Raw genomic sequence first — 24,153 nt, 5'->3', positions numbered from 1 at the left:
TGACCCAGGCATTCCGATCACTTGTTCGAAGGACACCATTCCCGATGCAAGTCTAAGCATGGTGAACTTCGAAGATTTGCTTATCATGCATCAAGATAGCTTGTCCCTAAACATTGATTCAAGCCAAGCATTGCATGGACACTTTCTTGGATATCAAAGCTAAGCCACTGTTTGCTTAGTGGTTTTTCTTGGAGTCTAGTTCAGTTTCTTGAACTTTCTTGAATTTTCTTTACTTAGATTTTGCTTACAAGTTTTTACCTTTCACTTGAAAGGGTTTTTCTTGGTTCAAGCATAGGATCTTTAATCTTTATTTAGTTCTTTAATTTTTATTTATTTATTTAGTTAGCAAAATAAATCAGTTTAGGCGTGTGCTTGTTCTCCAAGGAGTTTGGTGTATGCTTGTGCGCCAAGGTGCTTGCTCTTCAAGCAAGTTAGGATTCTAGTTTAATTAGGATTGAATTAGGGACTTGTCCTAATCTTCCTAGGAAAACTAAGTCTATAAATAGGGCTGTAAACACACGAATAAATATACAGAGATTAATATTCAGATTTATTTCTTAAGTTGCATACTTGAGTTTTTTGTTGATTGTGATTAATTGCTGTTTTGCTTGTTTTAGTTAAAACATTCGTTTGGATTGATTAATTAGGTGGATTCTTAATTGATTAATCTTAGTTTTTTTTTAATTCTTGGTGGATTTCCTGTATAGAATTAGACTTAAACATATCCCTTGTGTTTTGTTGATTTTCGGATCAATAATTCACATCATCTTTGGTATCAGAGCCAGGTTTGCGCAACTTTGGTAAAAATTAAACTGGGATCAATTGGCTGGGAATGTTTACGTGATTATTTTTGCATTGAACTCTAAAAACGTCCATCTACGACCATATAAAATTTCATAATTTTTAGTTGAGTAACGCGTTCTACACAGCCTCAAACGTTTGGTGTTTGTGCACTGATTTGCGGTTGAGAGTCCGGTTTTTGTGTTGCCTAGTTTTCCTTCAAGATTCGATCTTTTAATCAAGATTTTTGCATGAACTGACTTGGTTTGTGTAGGAATCATGAGTGACGAGGAGGTTCCACAGGTTCCAAGGGGATTAACCTTAGAACAGGCTCAAAATCTTAGAAGAGATAGGCGAATTGACGAGTTGGCAGCAAGGATGGATGAGATATTAAAAAGGCTTGATACTCTTGCTGGAGATTCTTCAAGGAAAGGGAATTCTAAACCTAATTCTGGTTCAAGTGAGGAAGAACAACAAAGGAGGAATCCAAGGAGGCCACGAAATAATTATTCGTCAAGTGATGAATCACCAAGGCCTAGGAGAAGAGATAGACCAAAGGATGATGATAGGAACCTTAGATTAGATCTTCCTGAATTCAATGGGAGTATGAATGAACCTGAAAAATACTTTGAGTGGATTAGAAGGGCCGAGACACTTTTTGATTACAAGGAGTATGATGAAAGGAAAAGATGCAAATTGGCTGAATTAAAACTGACCGGTTATGCTAGTCTTTGGTATGATAATCTAAAGAAGAAAAGGCATAAGGAGGGGCGTGCAAGAATCTCAACTTGAGAACAACTCAAGAAGCACATGAAAAAAAGGTTCATACCTAGTGATTATATTCAATATGTTTATCTTAAGATGCAACTTTTTAAACAAAATTCTATGACTGTTGAGAATTGTATTGGTGAATTTGAAAAGTTATGCAAGCTATGTGGCTTAGAAGAGATTGTTGAGCATAAGATTGCTAGATTTATTTCGGGGTTGAATGATAATATTGCTGAAAAAGTTGAATTGCAACATTATTGGTCCTTTGAGGATGTTTGCAAGGTAGCTTTGAAAGTTGAAAAACAGATAAAGGGGAAGAAAGGGACGTACACTAAGCCCTTTGTAAAAGGTTTCACTAAACCTTTTGAGAAGAACATCTTGCAGAAAAGTGGTTCTAGTTCGAACTACAAGGAGACTAAATCAAAGTTTGAACCTCCTAAAAAGCTTGTTGAAGATAGGAAGTGCTTCAAGTGTGGTAGTGTTGGTCACATTGCAACTAATTGTCCATCAAAAAGAGTAATGACTGCTCAAGAGTGGGAACAAGAACAAGCTAAGTGTGAGCAAGGTAGTGACTATGAAGAAAAGAACGAAGAGGAAAACTTTGAAGAAAAGGAGGGGCATATTGACGAAATTGATTCCGAGACTCATGGTCAAAGTTTGGTTCTAAGAAGGGCACTACACTCTAAAACCGTACCTATGGAAAACAATCAAAGGGAGAAAATCTTTCTTACAAGGTGCAAGGTAGAAGATAGGTTGTGTGATATGATCATAGACACGGGGAGTTGCACTCATGTGGTATCTACTACTTTGGTAGACAAATTGAAGTGGCCAACTACTGAACATCCAAGCCCTTATAAGCTTCATTGGCTTAATAATTCGAGTGATTTTAAGGTAACTAAACAAGCCTTAATCTCCTTTTCAATTGGCAAATTTCATGATAAAGTTTTGTGTGATGTTTGTCCTATGGATGCTTGTCATATACTATTAGGCCGTCCTTGGCAATATGATAGATTTGTGAAGTTTGATGGAAGGACTAATGTGTATGTTGTGGGAAAAGGAGAAAAAGAGAGACCGATTGCTTTAAAACCTTTGATAAGCAACAAGTCTTCTAATGTTACCTCTAATTCGAAGAGTTCTTATTTGATTAGTGAGAGGGAATTAGAAAAAAAAAATTTGCAGCAACAATGTGGTATATATACTTGTTTCTAATGAGATTCGAATTGATCAAGATAAACAAGCAAAGAGCCCGTATGAATTGGAATCTGTTTTAGAAGAATTCAAGGATGTCTTTCCTAAGGAATTACCTCCGGGACTACCTCCTATTCGTGGGATAGAGCATCAAATTGACTTGATTCCGGGAGCATCATTACCTAATAAGGCAGCCTATAGAAGTAATCCGGAAGAAACAAAGGAGATGCAAAGGCAAATTGAAGAGCTTATGGCTAGAGGATACGTGAGGGAAAGTATGAGCCCTTGTGCCCTGCCTACTTTACTTGTCCCAAAGAAAGATGGGAGTTGGCGCATGTGTATTGATAGTAGGAGTGTGAATAACATCACTATCAAATACCGATTTCCCATTCCAAGATTAGATGATCTACTTGATGAACTATATGGTTCAAAGTTGTTTTCTAAGATTGATCTTATGAGTGGTTATCATCAAATTCGAATGAGAGAAGGAGATAAGTGGAAAAAAGCATTCAAGACTAAGTTAGGGTTGTATGAATGGTTGGTGATGCCGTTTGGACTCACTAATGCACCTAGCACTTTCATGAGGTTGATGCATGAGGTACTTAAACCTTTCCTTGGCAAGTTTGTTGTTGTTTATTTAGATGATATTCTGATATACTCTAAAAATTTGCATGATCATTTAAATCATCTAACAAGTGTGTTTGAAGTGTTAAGAGAGAAGAAACTCTATGCTAAGCTTGAAAAATGCTACTTCTTAGTACCTAGTGTTACTTTTCTTGGTTATGTTGTATCAAAAGATGGAGTTTCAGTTGATCATTCGAAAGTAGAGGCTATCAAAACTTGGCCTATTCCTACTAATATGAGTGAAGTAAGGTCTTTTCATGGTCTAGCTTCATTCTATAGAAGATTTGTCAAGAATTTCTCAAGTATTGTGGCGCCTATGACCGAATGTTTGAAGAAGGACAAGGGTAAATTCGAATGGACTAAAGAAGCTCAAAGTGCATTTGAGTTGGTTAAAAAGAAGCTATGTGAAGCACCTATACTTGCGTTACCAGATTTCTCAAGTCCTTTTGAAGTTGAAACCGATGCTAGTGGAGTTGGAATTGGAGCAGTTTTACTCCAAAAGAAGAGGCCTATTGCATATTTCAGTGAGAAATTGGGAGGAGCTCGATTGAACTATTCTACTTATGATAAAGAGTTCTATGCCATTGTTAGAGCTTTAGATCATTGGAGCCATTATCTCCAACCTAATCACTTTGTGTTGCATTCTGATCATGAAGCATTGAAGTACATACATGGACAACAAAAGCTCAATCCTAGACATGCTACGTGGGTTGAATTTTTACAATCATTTAATTTTTCTTCAAGGTACAAAGAAGGGAAATCGAATGTTGTGGCTGATGCATTATCTAGAAGATACACTTTGATTGGAATTCTAAATAGCAAGCTACTTGGTTTTGAATTGATCAAAGAATACTACAAAGGTGATGATGATTTTTCTACATTGATTGAAGAGTGTTCTAAAGGAGCCGTGGGTTCTTATTTGCTGCAAGATGGTTTTCTTTTCAAAGGAAATCGACTTTGTCTTCCTAAGTATTCTATTAGAGAGCTAGTTGTTAGAGAAGCTCATGGGGGAGGAATTGCTTGTCACTTTGGCATTACAAAGACCTTGAGTATGTTACAAGAACACTTCTATTGGCCTAGGATGCTCACGGATGTGCATCTAGTTATTTCTAGGTGTTCAACTTGTCAAAAAGCGAAGGCTACTTTTCATCAAGGCTTGTATACTCCTTTACCTGTTCTAGATTCACCTTGGGAAGATATTTCTATGGATTTTATTGTGGGATTGCCGAGAACACAACGGGGGAAAGACTCTATTATGGTTGTTGTGGATAGGTTCTCTAAGATGGCTCATTTTGTTCCTTGTCACAAAGTGGATGATGCTATGAAAGTGGCGGAATTATACTTCAAAGAGATTGTTAGGTTGCATGGAATTCCAACAACTATTGTGAGTGATCGAGATAAAAAGTTCATGAGTTTCTTTTGGAAGTCTTTATGGAAGCTTGTGGGAACTAAATTGCTCTTTAGTACATCGTAACATCCACAAACTGATGGACAAACCGAGGATACTAATCGTACTCTTGGTGCGCTTCTGCGTGGGTTAGTGAGTAAGACACAAAAGGATTGGGACATCAAGTTACCTCATGCGGAGTTTGCCACCAAACATAGTCATTTTGAGGTAGTCTATGGAGTCAATCCGAAACTTCCAATTGATCTTGTTCCATTGCCTAAGGGTGAATTAATTCACAAAGATGCCGAGTCTAAGTTGAAGAGTATGCTGAAATTACATGCTCAAGTTCGCACAAGAATAGAGAAAGTAAATGACATGTACAAAGCTAGAGCAAACAAACATAGAAAGCAACAAGGTTACAATGTTGGAGACTTGGTATGGTTACATTTGAGAAAGGAAAGATTTCCAGGAAAACGCAAGAATAAGTTGATGCCTAGAAGAGAAGGTCCTTTCAAGATTGTTGAGAAGATCAATGACAATGCTTATAAGTTAGAACTTCCGGGAGAATATGGAGTTAGTGCTACATTCAATGTTGGCGATTTGGCTAAGTATATTCCTCATGAAGAACTTCGAGATTTGAGGACAAATTCTTTCGAAGAAGAGGAGGATGATGCAAGTCTAAGCATGGAGAACTTCGAAGATTTGCTTATCATGCATCAAGATAGCTTGTCCCTAAACATTGATTCAAGCCAAGCATTGCATGGACACTTTCTTGGATATCAAAGCAAAGCCACGGTTTGCTTAGTGGTTTTTCTTGGAGTCTAGTTCACTTTCTTGAACTTTCTTGAATTTTCTTTACTTAGATTTTTGCTTACAAGTTTTTACCTTTCACTTGAAAGGGTTTTTCTTGGTTCAAGCATTAAGATCTTTAATCTTTATTTAGTTCTTTAATTTTTATTTATTTATTTAGTTACCAAAATAAATCAGTTTAGGCGTGTGCTTGTTCTCCAAGGAGTTTGGTGTATGCTTGTGCGCCAAGGTGCTTGCTCTTCAAGCAAGTTAGAATTCTAGTTTAATTAGGATTGAATTAGGGACTTGTCCTAATCTTCCTAGGAAAACTAAGTCTATAAATAGGGCTGTAAACACATGAATAAATATACAGAGATTAATATTCAGATTTATTTCTTAAGTTGCATACTTGAGTTTTTTGTTGATTGTGATCAATTGCTGTTTTGCTTGTTTTAGTTAAAACATTCGTTTGGATTGATTAATTAGGTGGATTCTTAATTGATTAATCTTAGTTTTTGTTTAATTCTTGGTGGATTTCCTGTATAGAATTAGACATAAACATATCCCTTGTGTTTTGTTGATTTTCGGATCAATAATTCACATCATCTTTCAACCCTAACATGATTTCTACCTATCAATTCAACCCTAAAACCTATCATTTCTAATCTAAGGGAAGAAAGGCTAGTTACCTTTATGTATAAACCACCAAAACAAGAAGAAAAGGACAGTAAAACCAAGCACAAACAGCAATAACAACCCGCACAAACACCCACCCAAGCAGCTCTGTTGGAGACCTCAAAGTTCTTTGGTTTTGACACTTTAAAAGAGGAGGAAATTTGGCCACGAATTGGAGTTTTATTAAGCAGAAAATTAGGCTCATATTTCCCCCTTGATTTTCCTTTGAAACTCACAAAAAAGATGAAGAGAGAGGAGAGTATATGCAGCGTTTATGGTGAAGACAAACTGATGAAGCTAGCATATAATGTACACGTAAAAAAGGAAGGAAAAGTGGAGACTTTGGGCAGCCATAATTAGGTGTTATTACCCTTGATTAGAGGAGGTTACTTAGGGTAAAATGATCAGCCACTAATCCCTCAAAGCTGTTGTGTAAATCAGCCTAAAATAGGCTTAAACGAAGTTCACAAACAAGCCTCATAACACATCAGTTCAAGGCTCTTCTTTTGGGCTTGATTGAATTATTACACTAGGATTAAGAATGGGATTAAGGAAGCTAATAAAAAACCCTATATTAATCTATTTAGTCATGAAAGTGTTATGGCGAAACCTGACTAATAAACAAAGTCTAGTTGGCGCGAAACTAGACTAGGAAAAGGATGTAACGAGAGGCGATTTGAAAGTATGTTTAAAAAATAAAATAATATAGATTATATTATTGATAACTCAATAATAATATAAATAGTAATTACAATAATTTAAATCACAAAATAAAAATACATATAAAGTTCATATTTTAAAGAAAAGCAATATAAAGAGGCGATATGCAAAACCAATAATATTATTCATTCATAAAGACCTAATTAATAAATGGACATTACAATGAGTTTTATAAATATAAATTAAATAATAGTTTATAAACAATACCAATTTGATAATCAAGTTGACGGAATCACCCAGTATTACTTTATACATCGATATTGATACGATGGAACACAAATCGTCTTTAAAACAATAGAATCGTTTTATACCTATCAAATTGTAAAACAGGAAATTCATAAGGGCGACGGAGATCACCAGAAGGAATAGTTTGAACAAGGCCATATTGTCTTTTTACCCTACAGGGGTAATAAAAGGTCAACTTTGATAAGTTAGGAAGACGGAAAAAGGGTTGTTTTTTTACACCAACCATCTTCTTAATTTTCCACCAAGGAATGACCCACTTGATGGAAAAATTACAAGATTCAAAAATCTTACTCCACTCCCGGCAGCCCATCTTTATGGAGAAATGTTTCTTTCGCCTTACAAAAGAATTTGGTGTATATTTGTCTAAATTGTCAGAAGGACTAATTAATTCTAGCCTCTCCATTAGCCACATCTACAAAAATTCAATGCAAATAATTAGTATTACTATACAAAAATATATGTTTTTTTATTTCCGTAATTAAAAATATTATTTTCTACTTATAATAAAATTGGATAGCCTCGAAGAGGTGCTTTTGGAGATTTCTTTAATTCATCTAATCTAAGCATAGTTTCTCCAACAATTAATGGCATTGGATTCCTCCCTAATTCAATTTTTTCCCTAATAGATACTAAAATTGCTTGGCCATCACGAATATTACCACTAGTGAGGAAGTATTTGCTAAACATGCAAAATTGGAAATCTCTCCTCCTATAATCATGAAAAGATTCAAAATGGGGGTCTATCAAAATAATGGCGTGCAAATTCTTTCAAATTAACTACATTCCCATGTACATATTTGTTAGATCCCTATCCTTAAGATTAAAGAAATGCACAAAGTCTTTATAATAATATTCACTCACATTGGGAATTACCGCAAGATCTAAAGTAGAGAAGCCTAGAATGACACCAAATTCTTCCGGTAAAGGACTAATTTCATCATAGCTTAGTCTAATTCAATGGGTGTCTGGATCCCCATTTTCTAAGGTGGTATGAATAAAATCTATATCTATGTCTACCCCTTTAATACAATAAATACCTCCCAATTGAAAAAAGTCAAGCTCTTTTCTCTCCTTAGCAGTCAAAGACCAACACCACTCACGAGTAAAATCACTAAAACTCTTAGACATGATTGCTTGATGAGAATTAAATCTATAACTTTTATTTTTAATCTGTTCGAAATATACAAAAATCAGCACATTTGGGGTCTATTTATGCACAAAACTGGTACAGTTGGAATCTCGAAAAGATTCGGAGAAAAAAATTAGCGTTAGGCGACAGGCACAACACTTGGCAACAAGGCATGTCGCCTTACGACAGAGACCAACGGCTGGCGACAGAAAGTCGGTACGACGCCTGCTTTGCGCGCTATGTAAACCACGTTTTTCCAACTATGACTCGATTTTGTACATTGACTTTACGATTTTGACCTCTTGTCTCAAAGCCTTGTCCAACATTACGTCAAACACTTTTTTCGATTAATTTGAACTTATTTAAGTTTAGGCTCATTTTAGTCAAAGTTTATTTTATTTTTAATTTTTTCTTTTGGGCGAGAAAGTTAGATACCCTCCACTGATAATAAAAATGATGGAAATTTTTGTGCAAAATTAGTCGCAATTTTTGACACACTCATATGCACATAAATGAAAAAAAATGTAGAGATACATAAGCATAAAAAGTTTGTATATACAGTGTGTCTAAACATAGAAGTCATATAATACAAACTAGCAAAGTCCTACAAAGTCGAATAAAAATAAATACAAGTACAACTACAGTGCTGGAGGATGCAAATGGGGCGGAACTCCCAACGTGTCATAGAACAGCGTAGTCCGTGGAGTATGCCCCTCACTAGCTTCAGAATCATCAAAAGTCGAGATCGACATAGTAGGGCCAGCCCATCAAAGCTCCCCATGATGCTGAATCGCCAACGATAGAGGCTGCTACGGCTACTACGACGACGAGCCAACCTCGTACATCCTACCACCCCCTAAAGGAGCCGATTTCATGCGTTCTTGGCCTGTCGGTCTAACATGTGCACCCTCAGACGAACAACCTGAACCCTTCGATCTCTTAGTAGGAGCCATATCTGACCTGCTTCCTGACCCCCAAAAGAAGTACGAAGAGGTCTCGAGCCAGAACCAGATCTCTCTCTCCTAGCCTCAAGTCTCGTCCGAGTATGTGGCAGAGGAATAGATTGTCCCTGTAAGAAATAAATCATGTCATATGCAAAAAAAGACAAATAAAACATGTAATTAGGATACGATAAATACCTCTACACCAGTGTCGTCACGACGATAGGAGGCCCGATCTCTTAGTCTCACCAGCTCGTAACGAAAGGCATCCATACCCCTCGTCATCCTCGTTACCACCTCGCGAGAAAACTATCAAGAGACAAAGTTAGTAACAAATAAAGATATATGTATGAGTTAAACAGTAAATAAATGACTCACCCAGGTCTGATGCCGAGGTATCAATTGCTCTATTAAGTAGTGATCTGGAGAAGCCAGGGGAATCATCTCTTCAACCGGGCCATACATTCCCTAGTAGGTGAAAGAGACAAGTGGAGAAACGAACTCTGCACGCGTATCTTGGCAAAAGAAGTCCAAGTAATTAGTATCTACTTGGGGGCTACCTAAAAGAAAAACACAAGAAATGAGGAATACCTCCTCCCCCTCTAGCAAAACAGGTGGTGGAGCAAAAAGCGGCAGCAGCATCTCCCCATAGCATTGCTCCACATGGGCATGGGTCCGCCAATGTGTGCCCTCTAGTGACCTACTCGCCAAGGTACTCAACCTTGTCTGGTTAAACATGTGCCAGGGAAGGCGACAAGGAACAACAAAAGTTTTCGACGAGTGATGAATAGCCACTTTCTTGCCACAGCGTCGTACGTCCCCTAAAAATGCCGATGCTGAGCAATGTACTGCGTAGCAAGCACAAGAATGTCCAAATTGGCCCATGGCAGAAACTCTACAGCAGGCTCCTACAAAACACTATGCATGAGATAAAATCCTACTAAAAGGTAATTAAAGACAAGTATTCGAGGAACATACCTAGAGGATCAACTCTCTAACGCGAGCAGTAGTGAACTGGTCATTGAGGCACCCTCCCCAACAAGAAGCAACAGGGAGCTCGTGAGGTGAAGGTCTCGCCGGCGCAAGAGACGGGAAATACTTGTAGAATAAAATCTACGAATATAAAGAAGTTTCAATAAATGTTAATGCAGATATAGAGATAACTTTAATAAAGGAAATAAAGAATACCTCTACGAGTCTCTTAAAGATGGAGAGCGTGATATCTCCCTCGAAGGAACTGTGATGACTAGAAAGTCGCAATCCAACTAAGAAGTCCGCATAAGCCTGGCTGGCCCAATCATATGATCAGACCATTTCAAGGTAGCAAAGAGGAGGCAGGTAGTAGAGTAAGAATCGATTACCTCTGTCAGGAGAATAGGTCCCCAACAATAAGATAAGAGCAAAGATGTGCACCAGCTGCTCTAAGGTGGTCACACCATCTTGAAAGGCCGCTGCGAGTGTGGACTAGCGGATACACTAAGAGTTGAGGTACGTCGGCTCGGCCTCGCTACGAGCCCAAAAAGCAATAGAGCCCAAAAAGCAATAGGGCCCAACAACTCCAGTACCATTACAGAAAAGACTGTAATCTTGCTATCGAACGGAAGCGTGACCGAACGAAACTCCAACCCCATGATGAGACGACTGAAGTCAGTAGGGGTAACAACCATAAAAACCTAGGGGAAATGGAAAGTGTTGGTGGTGTCCCAGAAGAACTCCACTAAAGCTCAAACCACTTAACAGCTTGACCTGAAAGAATACAAAGCCCGAGAGGCTTGGAACATAGGAATCAAGCCACAAGACTCCCACTGGCGACGCAAACTATCGTGGTTGCGAAAGTAAGTATCTTGCAGGATTAAACCGTCATTGCTTGATCACGCCCTCTCTTGCAGGATTAAAGGGAATTTATACTTGTAATCACGCTTAATAAGGTAATTAATAATCTTGTTTAGGCTAATATGATTATAATTCAAGTGATCCCCAATAATTGTTTTATTTGTGCATTAATAATCAACCAACATAGATTAAACAGGTTAAGGATTAAAATATTGATTGTATGTTCATAAGAAAGTGCACATGAATATGAGAAGAATAAAGTTGTGGCCTTTTTTTAGGGTAGGTTCAATCTCTTTTAGGTTGGATTTGTATCTTAATCCTCGAATATCCAGTAATGGTTCCTGACCACAATGGAGCTAGCGATCTCATGGATCGTGAAAGGGTGTGACCTTCACCCTATGAATGGTTTACTAGCTCTTAAAACTTGTAAGAGACTCTTTTGCTCTAGCTTCCTTCCCTTTGGTCGCCACCATACTTACATGTATGATCACAGTGGGGCTTAAGTGTGGGATGCTTGAAATATTCCCTACATTAACGAACATCCCGGAGGCGTTGGATAAGTTAACTAAAAGAAGAAATACAAAATTAAAATTAATATTAATTACACCGATCGACGCGTGATGTCGTTCAAATTAATACTATTGTAATAAACATTTTAAATGCTTATCTAACGCCCTAGGGGTGTTCGTTAGCAAAATCCTTTCTATAACCCTCATTTTTTGATAGAAAACTATACCACCATTTATTTAATTTTCGATTACATATCTCAATTTTTGTTTCATTCCTTAATTACCCCTTATACTTAATTAATGACCTTTGTTTTTTTTTTTTCAATTCTTATGAAAAACAACATAATAAAAAATTGAGAGAGTGATAATAGAAATCACTATGGGACAAAATGATCAATTTTCCGCACCCAATCACAAAACTGAACAATAAAAAAAACCCCTTCATTTGTTCTATTATCCCTCTTATGGAGCATAAAATAACACTCCTAAATAACAAGTAGAATGCTTAACACTAAGGCCAATTACTTTGTAGTAGTTGTGGACTCTGCTCAAATGTTCCATTTACTTATGTACCAAATTTATTTAAAAGATTTCAAACCAGTGTGTGGTTTTCTTTTGATCTTATCCCCACCTACAATGGGCAAAGTACACCCATCCATCTCTTACCTTAACAATAAAAATGGAAATGGTTTTCAGTAAGTACATTTGTCTTGTTATCTTAGAGAAACATCTGGGGTTTAGAACCATGCCCATTGAAATTTATGGATATCCTGAAGCCTCGCCATTCTATTCAGAGCTCAAGCTTTAGAGCTAGCTCTCCATCGATAGAGTTCAGAAACTTCATGCAGCCATTGAGAATGACTGGAATCCCCTACAATGTATAACATGTCAAACTGTAGCTGGAAGGGCCTTGTGGAAGCATGTGACAAATGCCATGCTAGCAGAATTACTTACAGGAGAGAGTCAGCTTACAAGCTTTTATGAGAAGATACGGAAAGACTTCCTCAACCAAGCCCGTGAAGTCTCTAGTGTGATCCTTGCAGTTTAAACCTTCTAGCTTGATTCAAAATGTGAAGCTACAATTAGTTTTTTCAACAATGATGTGTTGCAGGTTGTTCTCCTTGGTGTAGGTTGGTCACTTCTATGCTTTTTTCACATTTATGCAAACTTTATGCATGGAAATATTCCAAAAACAATTTGCTATCATGTCCTACAGTTACTAACAATAAAGCTATTTTGCATTAAATAATAATATATGACACATTTGCAAACTCTATTAGGAAGAAAATGTAATCCAATTAATGGATCACCAAGTTAAATATAAGCAGGCTTAATAACATTAAAATTTAAAATGATTATGGACAATAAAATTTTAAAACTATATTTTGGCCTAGGATTACATACATTAATTCCACCATTTTAATGGAAAAATTTGATGCATGCTCTAAAATCCATATATTTCTTTTGCTTTCAAGCTTCCCTTTTCTTAAAAAGGGGACCGAGGAAGGGGTGGTAGGCGAAAGAGGGGAATATGAGCACAGGCGCATTCCAAAGATGGTCCTACTCAACAAATCTAAGCCATAGCTACCACCCACCTATATTCCTTAGATCATGTAAAATGGCAGATCATACAAATGAAACAGTCACTCCATTGACAATCAAATTATCTAAAAAATCAAATAAATTTATTCTCGAAATCCATAAAAGACAAAGACATAAAGACCTAATGATAAGGATATTACATGCCAAATGATGGCATTTTATAACCACTTAACCCTCTGTGAACCAAATGAGTATTATTTGACGAGTTAGATAATTAATATATCCTCCAGTATTATTGTAGGGAATATTTCAAGCATCCCACACTGGAGCCACACTATAATCATACACTTAAGCATGGTGGAGTTTAAAGGGAAAGAAGCTATAGTAAAAGAGTCGCCAACAAATTTTCAGAACTTATAAACCGTTCACAGGGTGAAGGTTCTACCCCTTAACGATCCATGAGATCGTTAACTCCAATAGGTCTAGAACCATGACTAGATGTTCGGGGATGAAGGTACAAATCAACCTAAATGATATTTGAATTGCATAGGCCTCTACTTTATTTTTCTCGTATTCATGTGCGCTTTCTGACTGACATGCAATCATTAGGTTAACCCTAAACATGTTCAATCGATGTTGGTTGAATATTAATGCACAAACAAATCTATTATTGGCGATAACTTGAATTATAATCATATAAGCCTAAATAAGATTATTAATTGTCTTATTAAGCGTGATTACAAGTCAAAATTCCCTTTAAACATCCATAAAAGGTGTGATCAAACAATAACAATAATATATAACAAGCAACATGATAAATCATTATCATAATAATAATATCCTCAATAAAGCAAAATAATATTAGCAAGATCCTAGGCATGATACTAACAAGATTAATAACAAACCCTAGCAAGTCACTAAACATTAAAGATTAAAGCTTTAACCCTAACATGATACTAACATGATAGAAGGAAAAAATAGGAAGCATCATAGAAACATACATGATATTAGAAATTTTAGTTATTACCCTAAACATGATACATGGAATCATAAAGACATCCTAACATGGTACTAGAAATCAAAATAATCAAAGCATTATTACTATATTAAAAAAAATTAACAATTAATTACTTATTTTGATACCTCGTATCTCTTTCTAATAACAAAATACACACGTTAGTAACTTAAGGAAAATAATAAATCAAACAATTAAATTAAATAATTGAAATAGGGATTTGGGACCAAACCCTTAGAAATTATCAACCTTTCACGTCTAAGGCGAAGACAACTTTAAACTTGGGTAGGTGTGTCTAGAACTAATGAATGAGGAATTTTGTGAGAGGGAAAGTTTACAAAAATAATAGAGAGATAAAAAGATTCTAGCTTTTTAGAGAGAGAATAGATAGAGATGATGGTTGTGAATGAATAAAAACGGGAAGATACGAGCCCTATTTATAGAAAAAAATAGCTCGGAATCAAATCAAGACATATTCAAAATAAAAAAACCTCCTATCGTCAACGCAGGAGTTAGCGCCAGATGATAGGAGCAGCGCCAGGCGATAGCTATTAGCGCTAGGCGACACTGTTAGCGCCAGGCGACAGCCTTGTCGTCTCGTGCTAAGTCATAATTAAAACGCGCTTTGTACGCGGAATCATCTTCTCAATACGATTAAGCAGCTAATTCCGCGTTAAGTAGATTAAAATCATATTTGTGACAAATCACATATTTTATTCGAAATAAAATTTGTTTTTGGGTTTTTTGTGTCCCTTGGGAGAGTTACAGCTCAAGACTTGATTCAAAAAGGACGTCTGACCTGCAAAACAAACGGAGCTCCGACTGGTCGGAGGTCCACCTCCGAAGATTAAATTAGTACAAAATCGGAGTAAAACGTGCGGAAAGTAGGTTATCTGCTTAGATTTCAAGCTCAGGTGTTCTCTGTTTTTGAGAGCAATAAATGCCTAAATGATTAAGACGTAAAATTCGAGGTGTCAAAAGATTGTCCCAATAATTGGGGGAATCTCCCTATTTATAGGGTCCTAGGAAAGCGTGCCTTACATTAGGGATTAAGGCAGCGCCATTTTACGGAGCCCTTGGAATTCGGGCCTTGAAGGCCGCCATTTCAAGGGGGCGTATCTGAGTGACACGTATCTCGCATCTAGAGTCCATTTGGACGTCTCCTAGAGGGACACGTGTCGCTCTCTCATTGGTTTCCTAAACACACCCGGCACGACCTAGATTAGCGATCATCTGGCCACCGGGGACGGCAGAATCTAGAACTAGGAGTGTTGAATGCTCGTTCGAGAACTACCCTTTGAGTGTATCTCCAAATCCGACAGTGTCTGTGCCTGTAGACACCTAAAAATGTCTCCCCAAAACCAAACCCGATGATGAACAACCTTTAAATCTTGCAGCCAGCCTTAGTATCACATTCACACACTTCACTCACACATCCATATCCATATCATCCTTCCCTTTAAGAACCCTTTTTCATGAAATCTTGTTTCAACACTGTTCATGTTTCACCATCTTTCAAGACAACATTCATCAAATGACACATTACATACTTGCTTAGCTTCCTGACCTGAGAAATATTCATTATTTCATGCATCGCATAATGTGCTAAAAACATTTATATGTGATGATTTGTAATCATACAAAGCATATCATCTTGATTTGTAATCATAAAAGCATATCGTGCCTAGCTCTTTGACCTAAGCAACGTTCATTATGCAATAATAACTTCATCTATATACGTGCTTAGCTTCCTGACCTAAGTGACGTTCAAGATCGTTTCTTTACACCATACATGATGCTTAGCTCCATAACCTAAGTTCATTCATCTATCATGTCACATGATGTAATTGTCCTTAGCCTCCTGGCCTAAGGACATGTATCATGCATACATTATTCTCAAGATAAGCAATTTAATCCATGTGATTCATCTTGTCTTGCTCAACGAGGAAGTTCAAATTAAAACTTCTTTCATTTTCTTTTGGAGAAGTTCAAAAACTTTTTCAAAATTTTCTCATCGAGGGAAGTTCAAAAATAAAGTTCAGTTTTCACGTTTTTCATTTTCAGGAGAAAGTTAGTACCCTCCACTCATCTCATTTTAAAAATGACGGAAAATTTTTGCTTTTGCGTTTTCGGTTGCTTGCGTTCAGAAATTTTTTGCACACACACACACTATATACACACACAACCCCAAGTTATATACATGTCATGTCGTGTCAAGTCAAACTTGGTCAAGTCATTTTGTCAACTCAATCATAGTCTATACGAGTTTCTTGGCAAATTTTATTTTGTAGGTTTCAATTACAGCCCACGTCCGGGGACAAGTGGACCATATACAACCCACGTTCTGGGACAAGCAAACCAATTACATTCCACGTTTGAGGACAAGTGAACCTTTTACAGCCCACATTTGGGGACAAGTGAACCAACTACAACCTACGTTCGGGGACAAGCGGACCATCTACAGCCCACATTTGGGGACAAGTGAACTAATTATAGCCCACGTTTGGGGATAAGCGAACCATTTACAGCCTAAGTTTGGGGATAAGCGAAACATCTACAGCCCACGTTCAGGGACAAGCGGACCATCTACAGCCCACATTCGGGGACAAACGAACCATTTACAGCCTACGTCCGGGGACAATTGAACCACCATCATTTCATGGAGCAAGGTTCACGATTCACATAGACTTGAAATCTTATTAGACAAGTTTTTCCTCAAGCATGGAAAATTGTAGGTCGTTGTCATCCATCAAGGCAAAGAAGTCAGCGATTACATCATATGTCGACTTTCCTCAAGCATGGAAAGTATCTTAACCGGTGGGTTTATTCAAGCATATAAAACTGCCAAAATCATTTATCGACTTTCCTGAAGCATGGAAAGTATTATTCGGTTGATTTCTTCAAGCATAGAAAACCACCAAATTCATATGCCGACTTTCCTCAAGCATGGAGAGTATTATCCGGTAGATTTCTTCAAGCTTAGAAAGCTACCAAACTCATTAGTTGACTTTCCTCAGGCATGGAAAGTATCTCAACAAAATATAATCTGGTGGATTCCTTCAAGACTAGGAAGTTACCAAACTCATTTGTCACTGATACACTGGTGTTAGATAAGCATTATATCTTTTTATTCTTTTATCTGTATAATCTACATTTTTCTACAGGTATCGGTGAATACAGAGGGATTTAGGATGGCAGAACGTCTTAAATCATTCTCCGTCCCTATCAACTACTTTGACTATCATTTTTGAAACTGACGTCTCTACAAACTCTGTCAAAGTGGGGGCTTTTATAGACACCTAAAAATTCCCCCCCAAAACCAAACCCGATGATGAACAACCTTTCACCGCCGTTATTGGTCTGGTTGAGTGTTTAATCTTGGAGTGCTTCAATCCATATTTCCATTTCTTAAACAACCTAATTCCTAGCCCATTTCCCAAAACCATAACTTATTTTCCTCTTTTCGTGCCTGTAAACCCAAAATAATTCATTTCATGTCCTTTAAAAATAATTCATTTCATGTCCTTTTTATAAAAACGTTTAGTCCAGTTTATTTTGATCCATAATATTGGCCTAAATATTTAATAGTTTGATGGGGCTTGCAAAGACCTTTCCAACAATATATTATAATCCCAAATCCGAGTTATAATTGATAAGTTAATTATGACCAAAGTATTAAACTAGCCCAAACAGAACCTAAGCCCACCTTACCTATGACCCAATGATCTTGTGAAGGGTCCAAAAGCTTTAATCTCATTCCTAAACAATTAGGATTAATTGTAAGATTCTATAAGTTTCAAAAAGATCTTAATTATTTTTTTTGAAAAGATAAGATTAAAGAGTTTGAAATCGAATAAAACTTTTCTTTTTCAAAGTCCTATTTCTATTCGAATTGAAAGACATTCAATGATAGACAGATATTCTTTTCGTGCCTCATATTTTTAATCCAAATATTATATGGTTGGATATCCCTTAAAATTATCTTTCCAATGAAATATTTTAATTTCAATTCCAAGCTATAACGGAAAAGATATGAATAAAATATCAAAATATATCCAAAACTGACACCATCTCACTATTTCGACCATATATTTTATTCTATAAAATATTTTAGTCTGATTATAATTAGGTTAGAAAGTAGTCTTCAAGATCTTTCTAACGATATCTTTTTTATCTTATTCCAATTTTTGAATCAAAATATATGATAAAAAAAAAAACCGTAAAAACAGCAGCCTATCGAGTTTTATTCCGATTTAATTCGGATGTTATCTTGTTTTTTCGACCCTTCTTTTTTCTCTATTAAAAGAGGTCAAATTATCCCTTTTTCAATCATCAACAAGCTTGATCATCAAATAATTCTCTTCTCCCTCTTTAGCCTAAACACTAGCCTCCTCAATCTTTCACTACTCCTTCCTTTAAGCACTCCAAGGAGTCCATACAATACCCAAAGTTCTATACTTAAACCAAGGCGTGAAAGGAATAATTGACTGAGGGTTTGGTTTTGGAGAGACATTTTAAGGTGTCTACAGTACCCATACAGGACACGATGGCCAGAACAAAGCAAACGACTCAGAGATGTAGGACAGATGGTTCTTGGTACCATTCGGAAAGCGAGACGGTGTACTCGGATGGCTCCATTAGGGCTCCCATCTCCGAGATTAGCATAGACCCTCCTAGCAACATCAGCACCCTAAGTGACTCATTTTTAGAGGAGTGTGATGATGATTATCAAACCCCTGGGCCGAATGGATCAGTACCGGATGTTGAGATGGGGGAGGACACTACTAGCACCAGCCGGCAGATCCCCAACATTGAGGAAAATTCTGATGATGACTCTGTGTCATCATCCTCTAACAGTGCCTCCATTGACTCGGAGGAGGAGTAGTCAAATCTTAAAGCTGCCCAAGAGTCCATCTTTGTTGAGAAGGGAGAGGGTTGGGAAGAGTCGTCTGCTTCACGGCGACAGGAACGTGCGCCCTATTACTTGCACGTCGAAGAAAGCAGGCGGGAAAAAATGACAAAAGGTTTTGGAAAGTTTATTTCCGCCCATCTCATGGGACATGGCTTCTAGCTGTTCGTGCCGGATGCTGAGGACACGGTCAATTGGCCAGAAATGGCTAGCTATGGTGACCAGTGCTTCTTATGCTATGAAGCGTCCATCCAGGCAGGACTACATTTCCCTCTCCATTAGGATGTGGAGAGGATTTTGGACGGATACCAACTGGGTGTCTGGAAACTAGCCCCTAATTCTTGGGTTAACATTCTGGGCTACCTTGTCGCTTGTGAGATGCTGGAGATGGACCCCATCTTCGAGGCGTTTGCACATATGCACTATATGAGCAAGACTCCACACGTAAGTGGGGTTGACTGGTTCACTCTGACAAGCCACACACGTTATATGTTTGCTCTAGGGAAGGAGAACAAATGGAATGAATGGAGGTCAAAGTTTTACATAATTTCTTTTCCACGTTTCCAATGGAACATGCGGTACAACCGTTGGACCCAGTAACCACCCCTCATCATGGCTGGGAAGAAATCCCTGCCACCTGTACCCAAGCGAGCGCAGGAGGAGATTTTCGATCGGGGCCTGTTTTCAGCGGCCGTTCGAACAAACAAGGAAATGGGGGTCAAGGAGGTAACCCCCCAAAGTTACATTCCCCAATTCGAGGGGCTCTCGCCGTTTGTGGCCTAAGTACTGAGAAGTTGAGAGGTAGCTGGCTGCTTGAATTTACTTGATTTGCTACCCATATTGATTTTTACTTGTCTAAGTTTCCAACTCTTATTATTGTTTTATGCAGACATAGTAATGTCGAAGCTTCCTGGTCACATGAGGTCGGTTGTCTCTGTTGTCTTCTACCGTTTAAACGTCAATGGAATGGATGAACAGCGGCAATCCGTAGGTAACGATTTGTTTAAGTTAGAATTTTCCAATAGAGTTCCACTTTTTGGAATTTTCCATAAGGTCTTACATGCAACCTCTTTTTGCAGGGTGGCTCATCAAAGCCTGCCCCCACCCCACAACCGAATCCCAAGCTGCGGAAGTAGTCGGTTGGCGATTTCTCTCAGAGCCGCTAGAAACACATTGCGCACAAGCCGAAAAAGGGAACGGGCGCCTATTCCTTCCTCAAACTCCATCAAAGCCGGATGCTCATCAAAGAGCAACGAAGAGTTGCAAGCCACTCACTACTACTCTCGGCTCAACAGGCAACAGCGATGCCGTAGGGAGGGAGGAAGGTAATACATCTTGCCATACTCTTCAATGATTATAAATGCAACTGTCTCTTCAAAGTTCTTACTTAGCTTATTTTGCTCGTAATGATAGATGCTCCAGCGTAGCCGACTATCCTTCAGACGACCAAGCAAATGCTCAAGACGCTTGATCTTGATGACAACGCGTCTGTCAAATGAGTCGACACTTTTGACCTTGATGCCATATTGGCACTTCTCTACGAGGTAAGAATTGTGTCTTTCAACTTGATTGATGATTTGACTGAATGATTTTTGATGTGTTCTTTTATTTTGGCCGACGGCAGGTTGTGCTGTGCGTGAGTGGTCTTAAAAAGCCACTCAACGACAAAACCAGAGAGGTAAAGGCAGTGAATGCTTGGGCTGCCTCTTCATTGGACAAATTTTAGTTTGAGATTGCCCAATATGAGATTTTGATACTTGATATAATGTATTCCCAGGCGTCGGCAAATCTGCAAGTCCAGTAGAATCTAGACACAACGAAGAAGCGAGTCAGAAAGCTCCATGATGAGGTCAAGAGCCTTACGGAGAAGCTGGAGCCCCTCCAAGAAGCGCAAAAGAAGGTTGAGGACCTCGAGGGAACGATCAAAAGACTCGGAGGGTGGTTTTAGAATAAAGAAACCCAACTCAGAACCAAGTATAGGTCTCTTATGGAGGAGGAAAAGCATGCCCTGGTCAAAAAAATGATGAATGACAAGAAAACCATCATACGTGGGGCCTGGGCAGTAGTGCAGTCGTTAGCTGACTATCAAACTTGGAAGGTTCAGTTTGATAAGGCAAATGACAAGTTCAATGCTTGAGGGAAGCTGAGGAGCCGACTGCCAAAGAGGCCAAGGAGAGGTCCGACTCGTCAGATGACTCGTCATCTGAGGACGAGGAGGATTAAGGGGAGGATAAATAGACAAAGAAGCAGACGCCGGAGGACAAGGCGAATGCCAATGCTGAGAAACTCCCCTGATTTTTCAGCTTTCGATCATATTTTTCTGCAGCCGAATGGCTAAATATTTGCTTTTTTGGCCTGCGTGCCGAGTATATGTGTATCTTTACCGACCAAGGGGTCGGGTAATTCAACAATTTCTGGCTTTTCCAGCTAACTTTTGCAGTCGTCAATTTTGATGGATGTTTGTTTTTATGAAGCATCCGATTGTTTAACCGGTTTTATTCATTTTGATGCTTGTGCTTTAAAATTTTATTGCTTTCGATATTTAATGCATAGAATTTTTGGCTAAGTATTTTTAACATGTATACTATGTGAATGTCCTTGCCCCTAGACGGATGTCGGTTGGTTTCAAAAATGGAATTGATTGACTTAGAAATTATTGATACTTTAAAGAGCATGCATGGTTTCTAATTCAATCAATCACTATGGTGATTTCCCCAAACCAAGCGACAGACGACCATATTGAATAGGCGATTTTTAGTAACTCAATGCATACAGCAGAAGGCCTCATAAAAGGTAGTTAAGCCGCTAAGTTTTTTTTTACTTAGCTTATTTTTTAAGAAGATAATCGTCACCTTCCCTGCCCAAGGGCAAGGACAAGCGACTGTATAGCCTCTAACATGAAATAGTAGCCTTTTTCCGCCTGTACTAGAACAACTCAAAAAATTTAATGCTTTTTAGATTTTAATTTAGATCATAAAACGACTGCGAGCGTTGTCTTAACACATTTAGTAGGGCCGCTATTTTAATTCATAGAGCAATGTACCACCCAAATGGGAGATGCTTCACTTCGACAAATTCGCCCAAATGGACGTTGTCGGTTGTTTGACTCATGTTAGAGTAGATAGTCGTACTCATGTTGGAGCAGACGGTTGTTTAAACAATGTTCATCCGGCCATTGGCCTCTTTTAAGGAGTAAACAACCACTAAGTTATTTACTAAGCTTAAAAATTGAATAAAGGTTGGGACGACTTCTTTGATGCAGTCGAATCCCTTAGTAAAAATCCTGGGTGTTTGTTGTTGGGATAGACGATCCCTTTTACAAATTTAACAAGTTAGAGAACATACAAGGTCGTCTGCACATTGTGCAGGCGGTGGCTCATAAAATCTTGACGTTGTGCGTCTACGCATTGTGTAGGCGATGTTTAAGCATTGTCAACAAAATAAAGATTGGTCCGCCTGCATATTGTGCAGTTGGATCAATAAAGAGGTGAGTAGAATTTGTCGGCACATTGTGCAGGCGGCATCCTTTAAAATTGTGAGCATGAACCGTCTGCACTTTGTGCAATCGATACTCAAAATAAAGCAAATAACGACAAGTCTAGAAATGAAGGGAGATTTTCATTAACAAGTCAAAAAGATTAACAAAATTTCAGAAGTAGTACCTCTTTAAGTTATCGACATTCCAAGTTCTAGGTAGCTTCTTATCGTCTGGTGTTTCCAGGAGGTAGGTGCCACCTCTTACTTCTTCATAGATTCGGTAGGGCCTTCCCAATTTGGGGTTAGCTTCCTATGCTCATTCGCCCTACCAACTGCCTCCATTTTCCTTAACACAAATTCCCCAACTGATAAAGGCCGCTTAAGTACTCTTTTTTTGTAGGCTTGAGTCATTCTCAGCCAGTAGATCTCATGGCGCAAGGAGGCATTGCCCGTGCGTTCTTGGAGTGAGTCCAATGTCAAGCGTATGGCCTCACAGTTTTCCTCTTCATCATATAGAAGAATCCGAAGAGTCGGCTCATAATGTTTAATGGGCAAGATGGCCTCTGCCCCATTTACCATGAGAAATGGGGTTTCTCCAGTTGCCCCTTTTGCTGTTGTTCTGATGGCCCATAGGACGTGTGGTAATTCATCCTCCCATAGGCCGCCAGCTCTTTCAATTTTCTTTTTTATGTCGTCTAAGATTAACTTGTTGAAGGCTTCGACCTGGCCGTTTGCATGGGGTCGACCGACTGATGCAAATAATTAAAGATCCCCTGATCTCCCAACCAAGTCTTTAATTGAGGGGTCTTAAACTGAGGACCATGTCAAAAACCATGAACATAGGCACCCCAAAACGGGTGATGATATTCTTCAAGATAAAGAAATTGACGTCCTTTATCTTGATGTTTTTGACCGCCTCCGCCTCTACCCATTTGGAAAAGTATTCCATAGCAACTAGACTGTAGCGCTTGCTGCCTGGAGCAGCCGTATATGGGCCTAGGATATCCATGCCCCATTTAGAAAATGACACTAGACTGTGGATTACCGTCAGGTCGGTGGCCAGACGATGGATTAGCTTGCCAAACTTTTGACACTTGTCGCATTTTTTATCCATTTCCATAGCATCCTCGTCACGGGTAGGCTAAAAGTAATGCCGCCTGGCCCTAATAGCTAAAGATCTATCGCCTTTGTGAGAGGAACAATATCCGGCATGCAATTCTACGAGAACTTCTTGCCCCTTCTCTAGGGTCTAACATTTTAAAAGACGCTTTAGGCAACCTGTTTTGAAAAGCTCTCCTTGTCTCATCTCAAAGCTTGCAACCCGTTTCTTCAGCACGGCCGCCTCCTAAGGTGAGTCAGGGAGTGTGCCGTCTATAAGATATGCCCGGATGCTATCCATCCAGGTAGAGCTTCGGTCAAGTACTCCAATGGGCTCTTTGTTTTGGGTAATTTTACCCATGCCACATGGCGCAATCAGGCCTTGACACGTGTAATACTTTGGTTGGTCCAAATTGGGCTAATCTCCTTTCGACACGAGTCTCTCCTTGAACTTTGGAAGAAAAGGCAGACTTCATCGGCCCAAATCCTGAGAAAGCCGCAATGCGGCGCAGCTCATAATAAT

Source organism: Chenopodium album, chromosome 7 (assembly GCF_948465745.1).
Source record: "Chenopodium album chromosome 7, dcCheAlbu1.1, whole genome shotgun sequence".
In the NCBI taxonomy this organism is placed as follows: domain Eukaryota; kingdom Viridiplantae; phylum Streptophyta; class Magnoliopsida; order Caryophyllales; family Amaranthaceae; genus Chenopodium; species Chenopodium album.
Note: the sequence above shows the minus strand (reverse complement) of the source record.